The 13,327-nt window shown below is 43.0% G+C and overlaps 2 pseudogenes; one reads left to right on the forward strand and one right to left on the reverse strand.

Annotated features, from left to right (window-relative positions):
- Nucleotides 1–400: 400 nt before the first annotated feature.
- Nucleotides 401–607, reverse strand: LOC142255451 (U2 spliceosomal RNA; annotated as a pseudogene).
- A 12,260-nt stretch (nt 608–12,867) lies between these two features.
- Nucleotides 12,868–13,074, forward strand: LOC142255452 (U2 spliceosomal RNA; annotated as a pseudogene).
- The last annotated feature ends 253 nt before the right edge of the window (nt 13,075–13,327 follow it).

Raw genomic sequence — 13,327 nt, forward strand, 5'->3', positions numbered from 1 at the left:
CAGCCTCTCTTCTTAGCACACAGGAACCACAATCCCTACACCATGCTTCAATGGATTCTCTCATCCCAGCCCAGTAAAACTACATATTTTACACAGTCATAAGCAGCCAAAAGGGATCTATTCTATTCAATTGCAAATGATCTAGATAAGACTGAGAATAAGATACTGCACGGGACATAGCAGAGTTGGTCAAGTTGAGTGGAGATGAGTTTGCTATTTGGCACAGCTTTTTGCATCAATAAAGCAAGTAAAAGGTGTGAAAGATAAAAAAAAGGGTGAAAGTGTGAAAAGTGAATTGGCCAAATTGAGGTGCATATAAAGTTTTTGCTTTCTTTCAATTCACTAATGGGGCTCATTTGAATCAGGTGAATTGAGTTCTGCTTTTGGAAACTGGGTTAAGAAGGGGTGCACCGGTCCTGGAGGTACTGCAATACCAGGTCAATGCGTGGAGTGGACAGAGCAAGATTTTTTCCATCTCCTTGTTCTAAAAATCCATTTAATATATGGTCCCCAGAGAGGGGACGTATCAGATATTAAACTGATAAGAACAGATTTAATTTTTTTTTTTTTCTGTTTATCAGTAGGACTTCAAAATAACAAAGGTGATCGCCTCCCGTTGCCTGGGAACCGTCCAGGCACAAGAGGGCTATGTGTCACCAGAAGGCGCACACACTTCCTCAAGGCCGGCAGACGTGCAATCCCAGGCACCTTCCAGTACCGACCAAGGTAGCGTCCTCCGAAACTACACTTGATCTTAGCCAAAAGGCCGAGAAGCTATAACCCGAATTGGTTACGGCCTTGAGTGGCACCCTGGCCTATACCGGACACATCTTAGGGAGAGGGAGACAAACCCACGCCTACAGAAGACATTTTGTCACCCAAGCCAACCCTTGAAAAGGCTGTTTTGCAGAGCAAAAACAAGAAGAATGGTGCTTTTTGCAGCCGCCGCCCACTGCAATGAATCTGAATAACTCCTCCTTTTGGACACAAGCACCTCCCCTCCCCCTTGCAGTCTTTCCAATTCATGATACAAAAAGACGGACGGACAGGACAGGACAGGACAGGCTGCCTGACTTTCCGTCACTGCCACCCTTTGCCATCCTTGTCCGTAGAAAGCCCTTTCATCATCCCCAAACCCTAATCTTTTCCCTTCCCTTCCCAGATGCGTCTCACTCCCTTTCATTAGGAAGTGAGCGCAGCCTTTTCTCCGTTCTGCACATGCGCGACGTTAAACACAAATGCGCAGGCGTGCGTTCCATTACCCTCACTGCATTCCACTCCCATACAGGAAGTGGGCGCAGCTATTACTACGGTCGCACATAAAAGAACCCACGGCCACCACTGCACATAGCTGACTCCACCACAGGACACCCACTTCTACACCAACGCAGGTAAGACAGGATCGGCACCTCTATGCTCCCGTTACAATCAGGCTCAGTCACCATGTGATAACGCTCTCAACTCTTTAGTTGCAGGCTCCCCTTGCTTCACCTCCACTGGCTGTGCTGCCATTTCCTCTCCCACCTGGAAGGTATACTTTATTCCACTATTTTCCTGTTTCTCTCTTCCCCCTTTTCCCATAACCTACTTTTATCTGCATTTGTGGGGTATCTATATGCTATTTACATCATAGTTTTATTCATTAATATGGAAGGGAAGAGTGCCCATGAGAGTGTTGAACTGCGGAGAGCAAGAAATTAAGCTGCTCCGATTTGCCACCATTGATAAGCTGTTCTCAGTAGATACACATGCTATCCAAACAGCAGCATCCACCATTGCTTCAGCCCACCCATTCAGTGACAGCTCACCAAGTCAGCCATAGGAGTGGTGTAAGGAATTACACGTAGGCACTGACTCCACACCTTCACATCACAAGAAGGGGGTCTACAGGCTAGTGCAAGAATACGAGCAAGTCTTCAGCAAACATCCGCTAGACTTTTGAAGAATAAAAGGGGTCAAACACTACATCCCCACAAGTGCACACCCACCCATCAAAGAGAGATATAAGCCAAAACTACCTGCACATTACCAGTGTACCAAGGACATGTTGAGCAACATGAAGGAGGCTGGGATTATCCGTGACAGTTGTAGCCTCTGGGCAGCTCCGTTGGTCCTGTTAAAGAAGAAGGACAGCACCACTCCCCTGTATTGAGGAATAGCTAGCTGCATTGAGAACTGCAAATTATTTTTCTACCCTTGATCTCACTAGTCGCTATTGGCAAGTGTCCGTTGCTGAGGCAGACCGGGAGAAGACCGCCTTTGCCACCCCGATGGGTCTCTGCGAGTTCAAAAGCATGCCCTTCGAGCTGTGCAATTTGCCAGGAACCTTCCAGAGGCTGATGGAATGCTGCTTGGGACACCGAAACTTTGAAACGGTACTGCTATACCTTTATGATGTTATTGTTTATTCTAAAGCAAACAAGATTTTAGGGTGTATAAAAAGGGAGATTAGATCCGGTGATCCCAACGTATTGTTACCCCTCTATAAATCACTTGTAAGGCCACATCTGGAATATGGGGTAAAGTCCTGAGCAGGTTGATAACCATTGGTTTGAGCATGGTAGGGTGTAGTGCGCATCTTCCTGCATCGGTAAAAGCTGCAGAAGTCCTTGAAGATTTCCGCTTCAAAGGCTGTGCCTTGATCTGTGAGGACTCTCTCTGAGTAGCCATGAGGTCTGCATAAGTGTGCTTGGAAGACCTTCGCTGCAGTATGGGCCATTAGATCTTTGACTTGTACCACAACCATAAATCTCGAGTAGTTGTCTACCATCGTAAGTGCATACGTGAGCTCGCCTCGATATTCTGCAACAAAACTCCCTTTTTCGATTTCAGTTTCAGCAAACACTCCTCTTCCTGTAGAAAATATTTATCATTACCTAAGACAGTCATTCTAATGCATGACAATATTAAGGCAATTTAGTTAAAACTTGTTTTAACTCACCTTTAAGGGGATTGATGTATTTCATGGTCAATCCAGGTTTGTCAGTGATGGCACTGACATAATGTATGGCGTCTTTTTCGGGCGTTATCCTTTGCCTTTTCATTGTGAAAATCCAGTTGCCTATATCAAAGCAAATTCTACTACTTGTAAAGTATGCAGAAAATGAAATGTAGAACATATAACATCAACTGCTTAGGAACGCATCATAGGTTAGTACTTAAAAGGATATTGTCATGTTCTAGTCATAATGCAAGCTGGACATTTTTCATGTTACCCTGTAATCGCCGGCCTGTTCTAATGCTCACAAGCCAAGATATAGGCTCAGCTGCTAAGGCTTCCCTCTGCCTTCTGAATGAAACTTGAATATGTCTGGCTCACTGTGTATATAGCAGGTGCTCAGAAAAAATAAGAGTCAATTCAATAGAAATAGCTCTGGCACACTATAGTGATCAATAACGTAAGAAAAGAACTCTTGGAATGCTGAAAATTCTTTATTTGTGCAAAAGGATAATTCATCCAACGTTTCGACCTTGTTTTTAGGTCTTTATCAAGGATAAAGTTATCTAAGATCATAAAGGGTTACAAAACCATATAAACACGTAATTAGTACATAGTACAACATAACAGTACAATATATTGCTACTTGAGAGTACAATGGGTCAAATGACCATGATGCACATACAAAAAATTTTTCCAAAGCCATAGTGAAAACATTTGTACTGAGGAAAGAAAATTTCCACATGACCTATCTGGAGAAACATTCTGGATCAAACAACCAAAAATAGTCAAGCAGGTAAATACACACCTATATGGATAACAGGATGATATGTGTTCAATTGTATAGCGTCATTGCCATTAAGGTACAAATGGAAAACTTGCAATCCTATATAGTGAAGGAAATGAACACATATCATATCAAAGAACACAGGAACATGGGTGTGAGAAAAACCTCAATGTTTATACTTTGTTCTTTATAATGGTGTGAACATGTATATGTCTCAGTACCTTATGCACTTGAGAATTCTAGTGAGTAGATCATGAAAGCCTATTTCAGAACTGGAATCGGTAAATAATTGTAGGTGGAATCTAAATGAAAAGATGGTACAAGTGTTATCATGACACGTGGGCTATAACACAATGGACCGTGTGACAAAGAAGAAAGGAGAGAAAGAAGAGGAAGAAAATGCAACTACCTGTAACATTACGTGATAGTCACTGGTAAGTATCACTTGACAATTCAAGTGAAAAAGGATTCCTTTATTAAAGGGTTCTCAGTCGCCTCAGGATCATGAAATACTAGGGTAAATGATATGAGAATGGGTAAGAAGCACCACTAAAGGAAATATGAGATGCAGGACATATATCTATAAACCCCTGAACTACATGATAGAAATAAAAAGAAGAAAAAAGAAAAAAAAGAAGAAAGAAGAAGAACACATAGAATGCGGAAAGAGAATGGGTACAACTACCTGAGTTACTGCAGGGAGGCCCCTGGTTGGTATTGTGAGGGTTAGTGGAATTCCTTCACTGAAGGGTTCTCAGTTGCCTCAGGTTCGTGAAAAATGCTATAGACAAATAATGCCCGGAGAAAAGGGGTTCATATACAGCGAATAATGGTAATACAAGGTACATGTGTCACATGTAATAGTATATATATATATATTGTACTAAGCTCTACACCAGAAATAGAAAGTAGTCCCTCTGCCTTCTGTCTAGGTGCCCTGAGTTATGTCCTGTAAACTGTCACAGGGACCCAGACACACATGTGTAGTAGGGGAATATCCCTGCTGAGATGCCAGTGCTAGAGCACTCGTTTGCTGTGGAGTTGAACGCTATGTGAGCAGTTCTTACCTTCAATGAGCAGAAGTCTCTTTTTTCAGATTTCAATATCTCTGTGGGTATCTGGCAGAAATATGGAATACTCTTTACTGCTAAGACCCTGTACACCACTCCCACTAAAGGGGGCTTTACACGCTGCGACATCGCTAATGCGGAGTCGTTGGGGTCACGGAATTTGTGACGCACATCCGGCCGCATTAGCGATGTTGCTGCGTGTGACACCGATGAGCGATTTTGCATCGCTGCAAAAACGTGCAAAATCGCTCATCGGTGACATGGGTCTCCATTCTCGATTATCGTTACTGCAGCAGTAACGATGTAGTTCGTCGCTCCTGCGGCAGCACACATCGCTCCGTGTGACACCGCAGAAACGAGGAACCTCTCCTTACCTGCCTCCCAGCCGCTATGAGGAAGGAAGGAGGTGGGCGGGATGTTCCGGCCACTCATCTCCGCCCCTCCGCTGCTATTGGGCGGTCGCTCAGTGACGTCGCTGTGACGCCGCATGGACCGCCCCCTTAGAAAGGAGGCGGTTCGCCGGTCACAGCGACGTCGCCGGGCAGGTAAGTATGTGTGACGGGTCTGGTCGGTGTTGTGCAGCATGGGCAGCGATTTGCCCGTGTCGCGCAACAGATGGGGGCGGGTATCCACACTAGCGATATCGGGACCGATATCGCAGTGTGTAAAGTAGCCTTTAATAAACTGTGTAAAGGATTTTAAGTAAAAATCCACAATAAACCAGCGCTAGATGGGTTTTTATAATTTTATTAATAGACCACAAATAAAAAATTTTTTGCTATCCTTGTTTCAAGACAGAGTATTTGATAATATACAATACACTGATTATTACTAAAACCAAGGACCACATAAAACAAGGACCACATAAAATAAAAAATGAAAGTAATGAGAATAAAATTCTTTTGTATAACCAATTAACTACGAGGTGATACAATATTCACATTGATTTAGTTTTACCAGTCTAATGTAATGCCCCGGCCGGTGGCATATATTTTGTTTGGTTAATAATTTAGACTTATACAATGAAAGATGTACTATACCACCCCTGGCTAACTTACAAGTTTTAAGTTGTACAATATAAGTTTGCGACGTTATATTCATATATAGGAAGGCAAACAATATTGGCAATTTAGTGGCACCCACCATACGTAATCTTACAGCACCTAATAAGGGAGGATTATTTGGCCTGAAAGGTTTTTTTCCATGCAAAAGCTGTATAGTATGTAAGAATACAAAAAATATTTCACGGAAATCCTTCTTACAGGGGCAGTCAGAAGTCATGATTAGAGAATTTATTACATGTCAATCAAAGGGAGTAGTATATTGCATTCAATGTCCCTGTCAGAAAAAATACATTGGGAGAACTATTAGACCCCTATGGAAAAGGGTGGGTGAGCACATTAGAAGTGTTAAAAATAAATGTACTAAGCACCCCCTATCCAGACATTATGTGTTAAAACATGGAGGGTCCTTTAAAGGATCCCAAGTATGGGGCGTACAAAAAATAACTAAGGATTGGAGAGGTGGCGATTTCATTAAAAAAATGTCACGAGCAGAAAGCCAATGGATTTTTGAATTGAACACCTTGAAACCATATGGACTCAATAATGATATAGAACTGTTTGCTTTTAATTAATTTATATTTTTATAGGTAGAGGAGTAATAGGTACTGATAATAATACGGAGAGAAGGAAAAAAAAAAAAAAAAAAAAGCGATTGTCATGGAGATATATGTGTATATATGCATAATATATATTAAAATTGGTGCTTCACTTGCCCAAGGTTGATGTAGATATAAGGGGCTTTTCATATTATAGCAAATTTATATTACACCTTTATGATGTCCTTTTGTTAAATTTATTGTTGAAAAAAAGCATATGCATATATACACATTGTCTTCCCAGTATATGATGATACAAGCAAGGCTATATATAGGTCTTTTTAGAAAAACCTTTAGAAAAACCTTTGCACATAATTATATTATATGGCTATTATGAACGGTCTTTCACAAATTGATATATGTAGTGGTCATTGAATGTTGGTTGAATTTAAACATTGTTTAATTTTATGCAAATTATAACCAATTAAATGTATGCATAAATAGTGCTCTAGGCAACAGCTGAGTTATCCTTGAGGAAGGGGGCCGTTACACGCCCCCGAAACGCGCGTCGGATCAGGACTCTGTTTTTGCCTACCTCACCTGTGCGGTGATAACCTGCCAAGTAATCTCTCCCTCGTGTGGAATCAACCGGCTTCCACTGGACACGGTACGGATTGCCTGCTGGAGAGGTTGAGAGGTTACCGCTGACATTTCCTTTGTCTGCAACCAGGATACATTGGTACCTCCAGCGGTTCTGCATTGCTCGTTTGGAAGCGGATCGGAGCCTTGTGTGGTGCTAACCTGCCAAGCAACTTCCTCCTGTGTGGAATCAGTCAGCTGACACTGGATACGGTCTGGACTGCCCGCTGGAGAGGCTGAGTAGTTACCGCTGATCTTATTGTTGTCCGCAGCCAACATCTTGGTGCTTTCAGTGGCTTCGTACTGCTTGATTTCGAAAGTACATTTGGGAGAATACGGGACCGGCTGGTTTGTGGCCTTGTGAAGTGTTATAAAGGCTCTGTAAAGAGGGATGTCGGTAACCATACATCTCCCCCAGAGCCAGCACTAGTCGCGGCCACTGGCCTCAAAACGTCCGCTCTGGAAGTCTAACAGGTCAATCCTGTACATAGCGGTTCCAGCCTAATCAACGGAGAAATCCGGGGTGTTTTTTGCGGTCAAGTTGTTGTGAGGTTTATTCCCCCAGGCCCTGGGGGCGAATATAACGTCGCAAACTTATATTGTACAACTTAAAACTTGTAAGTTAGCCAGGGGTGGTATAGTACATCTTTCATTGTATAAGTCTAAATTATTAACCAAACAAAATATATGCCACCGGCCGGGGCATTACATTAGACTGGTAAAACTAAATCAATGTGAATATTGTATCACCTCGAAGTTAATTGGTTATACAAAAGAATTTTATTCTCATTACTTTCATTTTTTATTTTATGTGGTCCTTGTTTTATGTGGTCCTTGGTTTTAGTAATAATCAGTGTATTGTATATTATCAAATACTCTGTCTTGAAACAAGGATAGCAAAAATTTTTTTATTTGTGGTCTATTAATAAAATTATAAAAACCCATCTAGCGCTGGTTTATTGTGGATTTTTACTTAAAATCCTTTACACAGTTTATTAAAGGCTACTTTACACACTGCGATATCGGTCCCGATATCGCTAGTGTGGATACCCGCCCCCATCTGTTGCGCGACACGGGCAAATCGCTGCCCATGCTGCACAACACCGACCAGACCCGTCACACATACTTACCTGCCCGGCGACGTCGCTGTGACCGGCGAACCGCCTCCTTTCTAAGGGGGCGGTCCGTGCGGCGTCACAGCGACGTCACTGAGCGACCGCCCAATAGCAGCGGAGGGGCGGAGATGAGTGGCCGGAACATCCCGCCCACCTCCTTCCTTCCTCATAGCGGCTGGGAGGCAGGTAAGGAGAGGTTCCTCGTTTCTGCGGTGTCACACGGAGCGATGTGTGCTGCCGCAGGAGCGACGAACTACATCGTTACTGCTGCAGTAACGATAATCGAGAATGGAGACCCATGTCACCGATGAGCGATTTTGCACGTTTTTGCAACGATGCAAAATCGCTCATCGGTGTCACACGCAGCAACATCGCTAATGCGGCCGGATGTGCGTCACAAATTCCGTGACCCCAACGACTCCGCATTAGCGATGTCGCAGCGTGTAAAGCCCCCTTTAGTGGGAGTGGTGTACAGGGTCTTAGCAGTAAAGAGTATTCCATATTTCTGCCAGATACCCACAGAGATATTGAAATCTGAAAAAAGAGACTTCTGCTCATTGAAGGAAAGAACTGCTCACATAGCGTTCAACTCCACAGCAAACGAGTGCTCTAGCACTGGCATCTCAGCAGGGATATTCCCCTACTACACATGTGTGTCTGGGTCCCTGTGACAGTTTACAGGACATAACTCAGGGCACCTAGACAGAAGGCAGAGGGACTACTTTCTATTTCTGGTGTAGAGCTTAGTACAATATATATATATATACTATTACATGTGACACATGTACCTTGTATTACCATTATTCGCTGTATATGAACCCCTTTTCTCCGGGCATTATTTGTCTATAGCATTTTTCACGAACCTGAGGCAACTGAGAACCCTTCAGTGAAGGAATTCCACTAACCCTCACAATACCAACCAGGGGCCTCCCTGCAGTAACTCAGGTAGTTGTACCCATTCTCTTTCCGCATTCTATGTGTTCTTCTTCTTTCTTCTTTTTTTTCTTTTTTCTTCTTTTTATTTCTATCATGTAGTTCAGGGGTTTATAGATATATGTCCTGCATCTCATATTTCCTTTAGTGGTGCTTCTTACCCATTCTCATATCATTTACCCTAGTATTTCATGATCATGAGGCGACTGAGAACCCTTTAATAAAGGAATCCTTTTTCACTTGAATTGTCAAGTGATACTTACCAGTGACTATCACGTAATGTTACAGGTAGTTGCATTTTCTTCCTCTTCTTTCTCTCCTTTCTTCTTTGTCACACGGTCCATTGTGTTATAGCCCACGTGTCATGATAACACTTGTACCATCTTTTCATTTAGATTCCACCTACAATTATTTACCGATTCCAGTTCTGAAATAGGCTTTCATGATCTACTCACTAGAATTCTCAAGTGCATAAGGTACTGAGACATATACATGTTCACACCATTATAAAGAACAAAGTATAAACATTGAGGTTTTTCTCACACCCATGTTCCTGTGTTCTTTGATATATGTGTTCATTTCCTTCACTATATAGGATTGCAAGTTTTCCATTTGTACCTTAATGGCAATGACGCTATACAATTGAACACATATCATCCTGTTATCCATATAGGTGTGTATTTACCTGCTTGACTATTTTTGGTTGTTTAATCCAGAATGTTTCTCCAGATAGGTCATGTGGAAATTTTCTTTCCTCAGTACAAATGTTTTCACTATGGCTTTGGAAAAATTTTTTGTATGTGCATCATGGTCATTTGACCCATTGTACTCTCAAGTAGCAATATATTGTACTGTTATGTTGTACTATGTACTAATTACGTGTTTATATGGTTTTGTAACCCTTTATGATCTTAGATAACTTTATCCTTGATAAAGACCTAAAAACAAGGTCGAAACGTTAGATGAATTATCCTTTTGCACAAATAAAGAATTTTCAGCATTCCAAGAGTTCTTTTCTTACGTTATTGATCACTATAGTGTGCCAGAGCTATTTCTATTGAATTGACTCTTATTTTTTCTGAGCACCTGCTATATACACAGTGAGCCAGACATATTCAAGTTTCATTCAGAAGGCAGAGGGAAGCCTTAGCAGCTGAGCCTATATCTTGGCTTGTGAGCATTAGAACAGGCCGGCGATTACAGGGTAACATGAAAAATGTCCAGCTTGCATTATGACTAGAACATGACAATATCCTTTTAAGTACTAACCTATGATGCGTTCCTAAGCAGTTGATGTTATATGTTCTACATTTCATTTTCTGCATACTTTACAAGTAGTAGAATTTGCTTTGATATAGGCAACTGGATTTTCACAATGAAAAGGCAAAGGATAACGCCCGAAAAAGACGCCATACATTATGTCAGTGCCATCACTGACAAACCTGGATTGACCATGAAATACATCAATCCCCTTAAAGGTGAGTTAAAACAAGTTTTAACTAAATTGCCTTAATATTGTCATGCATTAGAATGACTGTCTTAGGTAATGATAAATATTTTCTACAGGAAGAGGAGTGTTTGCTGAAACTGAAATCGAAAAAGGGAGTTTTGTTGCAGAATATCGAGGCGAGCTCACGTATGCACTTACGATGGTAGACAACTACTCGAGATTTATGGTTGTGGTACAAGTCAAAGATCTAATGGCCCATACTGCAGCGAAGGTCTTCCAAGCACACTTATGCAGACCTCATGGCTACTCAGAGAGAGTCCTCACAGATCAAGGCACTGCCTTTGAAGCGGAAATCTTCAAGGACTTCTGCAGCTTTTACCGATGCAGGAAGATGCGCACTACACCCTACCATGCTCAAACCAATGGTTATCAACCTGCTCAGGACTTTACCCCATATTCCAGATGTGGCCTTACAAGTGATTTATAGAGGGTTAACAATACGTTGGGATCACCGGATCTAATCTCCCTTTTTATACACCCTAAAATCTTGTTTGCTTTAGAATAAACAATAACATCATAAAGGTATAGCAGTACCGTTTCAAAGTTTCGGTGTCCCAAGCAGCATTCCATCAGCCTCTGGAAGGTTCCTGGCAAATTGCACAGCTCGAAGGGCATGCTTTTGAACTCGCAGAGACCCATCGGGGTGGCAAAGGCGGTCTTCTCCCGGTCTGCCTCAGCAACGGACACTTGCCAATAGCGACTAGTGAGATCAAGGGTAGAAAAATAATTTGCAGTTCTCAATGCAGCTAGCTATTCCTCAATACAGGGGAGTGGTGCTGTCCTTCTTCTTTAACAGGACCAACGGAGCTGCCCAGAGGCTACAACTGTCACGGATAACCCCAGCCTCCTTCATGTTGCTCAACATGTCCTTGGTACACTGGTAATGTGCAGGTAGTTTTGGCTTATATCTCTCTTTGATGGGTGGGTGTGCACTTGTGGGGATGTAGTGTTTGACCCCTTTTATTCTTCAAAAGTCTAGCGGATGTTTGCTGAAGACTTGCTCGTATTCTTGCACTAGCCTGTAGACCCCCTTCTTGTGATGTGAAGGTGTGGAGTCAGTGCCTACGTGTAATTCCTTACACCACTCCTCTGGCTGACTTGGTGAGCTGTCACTGAATGGGTGGGCTGAAGCAATGGTGGATGCTGCTGTTTGGATAGCATGTGTATCTGGCAAATCGGAGCAGCTTAATCTCTTGCTCTCCGCAGTTCAACACTCTCATGGGCACTCTTCCCTTCCATATTAATGAATAAAACTATGATGTAAATAGCATATAGATACCCCACAAATGCAGATAAAAGTAGGTTATGGGAAAAGGGGGAAGAGAGAAACAGGAAAATAGTGGAATAAAGTATACCTTCCAGGTGGGAGAGGAAATGGCAGCACAGCCAGTGGAGGTGAAGCAAGGGGAGCCTGCAACTAAAGAGTTGAGAGCGTTATCACATGGTGACTGAGCCTGATTGTAACGGGAGCATAGAGGTGCCGATCCTGTCTTACCTGCGTTGGTGTAGAAGTGGGTGTCCTGTGGTGGAGTCAGCTGTGTGCAGTGGTGGCCGTGGGTTCTTTTATGTGCGACCGTAGTAATAGCTGCGCCCACTTCCTGTATGGGAGTGGAATGCAGTGAGGCTAATGGAACGCACGCCTGCGCATTTGTGTTTAACGTCGCGCATGTGCAGAACGGAGAAAAGGCTGCGCTCACTTCCTAATGAAAGGGAGTAAGACGCAGCTGGGAAGGGAAGGGAAAAGATTAGGGTTTGGGGATGATGAAAGGGCTTTCTACGGGCAAGGATGGCAAAGGGTGGCAGTGACGGAAAGTCAGGCAGCCTGTCCTGTCCTGTCCTGCCCGTCCGTCTTTTTGTATCATGAATTGGAAAGACTGCAAGGGGGAGGGGAGGTGCTTGGAGGAGGAGGAGTTATTCAGATTAATTGCAGTGGGCGGCGGCTGCAAAAAGCATCATTCTTCTTGTTTTTGCTCTGCAAAACAGCCTTTTCAAGGGTTGGCTTGGGTGACAAAATGTCTTCTGTAGGCGTGGGTTTGTCTCCCTCTCCCTAAGATGTGTCCGGTATAGGCCAGGGTGCCACTCAAGGCCGTAACCAATTCGGGTTATAGCTTCTCGGCCTTTTGGCTAAGATCAAGTGTAGTTTCGGAGGACGCTACCTTGGTCGGTACTGGAAGGTGCCTGGGATTGCACGTCTGCCGGCCTTGAGGAAGTGTGTGCGCCTTCTGGTGACACATAGCCCTCTTGTGCCTGGACGGTTCCCAGGCAACGGGAGGCGATCACCTTTGTTATTTTGAAGTCCTACTGATAAACAGAAAAAAAAAAAAATTAAATCTGTTCTTATCAGTTTAATATCTGATACGTCCCCTCTCTGGGGACCATATATTAAATGGATTTTTAGAACAAGGAGATGGAAAAAATCTTGCTCTGTCCACTCCACGCATTGACCTGGTATTGCAGTACCTCCAGGACCGGTGCACCCCTTCTTAACCCAGTTTCCAAAAGCAGAACTCAATTCACCTGATTCAAATGAGCCCCATTAGTGAATTGAAAGAAAGCAAAAACTTTATATGCACCTCAATTTGGCCAATTCACTTTTCACACTTTCACCCATTTTTTTATCTTTCACACCTTTTACTTGCTTTATTGATGCAAAAGCTGTGCCAAATAGCAAACTCATCTCCACTCAACTTGACCAACTCTGCTATGTCCCGTGCAGTATCTTATTCTCAGTCTTA

This window comes from Anomaloglossus baeobatrachus, chromosome 10, assembly GCF_048569485.1.
Source record: "Anomaloglossus baeobatrachus isolate aAnoBae1 chromosome 10, aAnoBae1.hap1, whole genome shotgun sequence".
NCBI lineage: Eukaryota > Metazoa > Chordata > Amphibia > Anura > Aromobatidae > Anomaloglossus > Anomaloglossus baeobatrachus.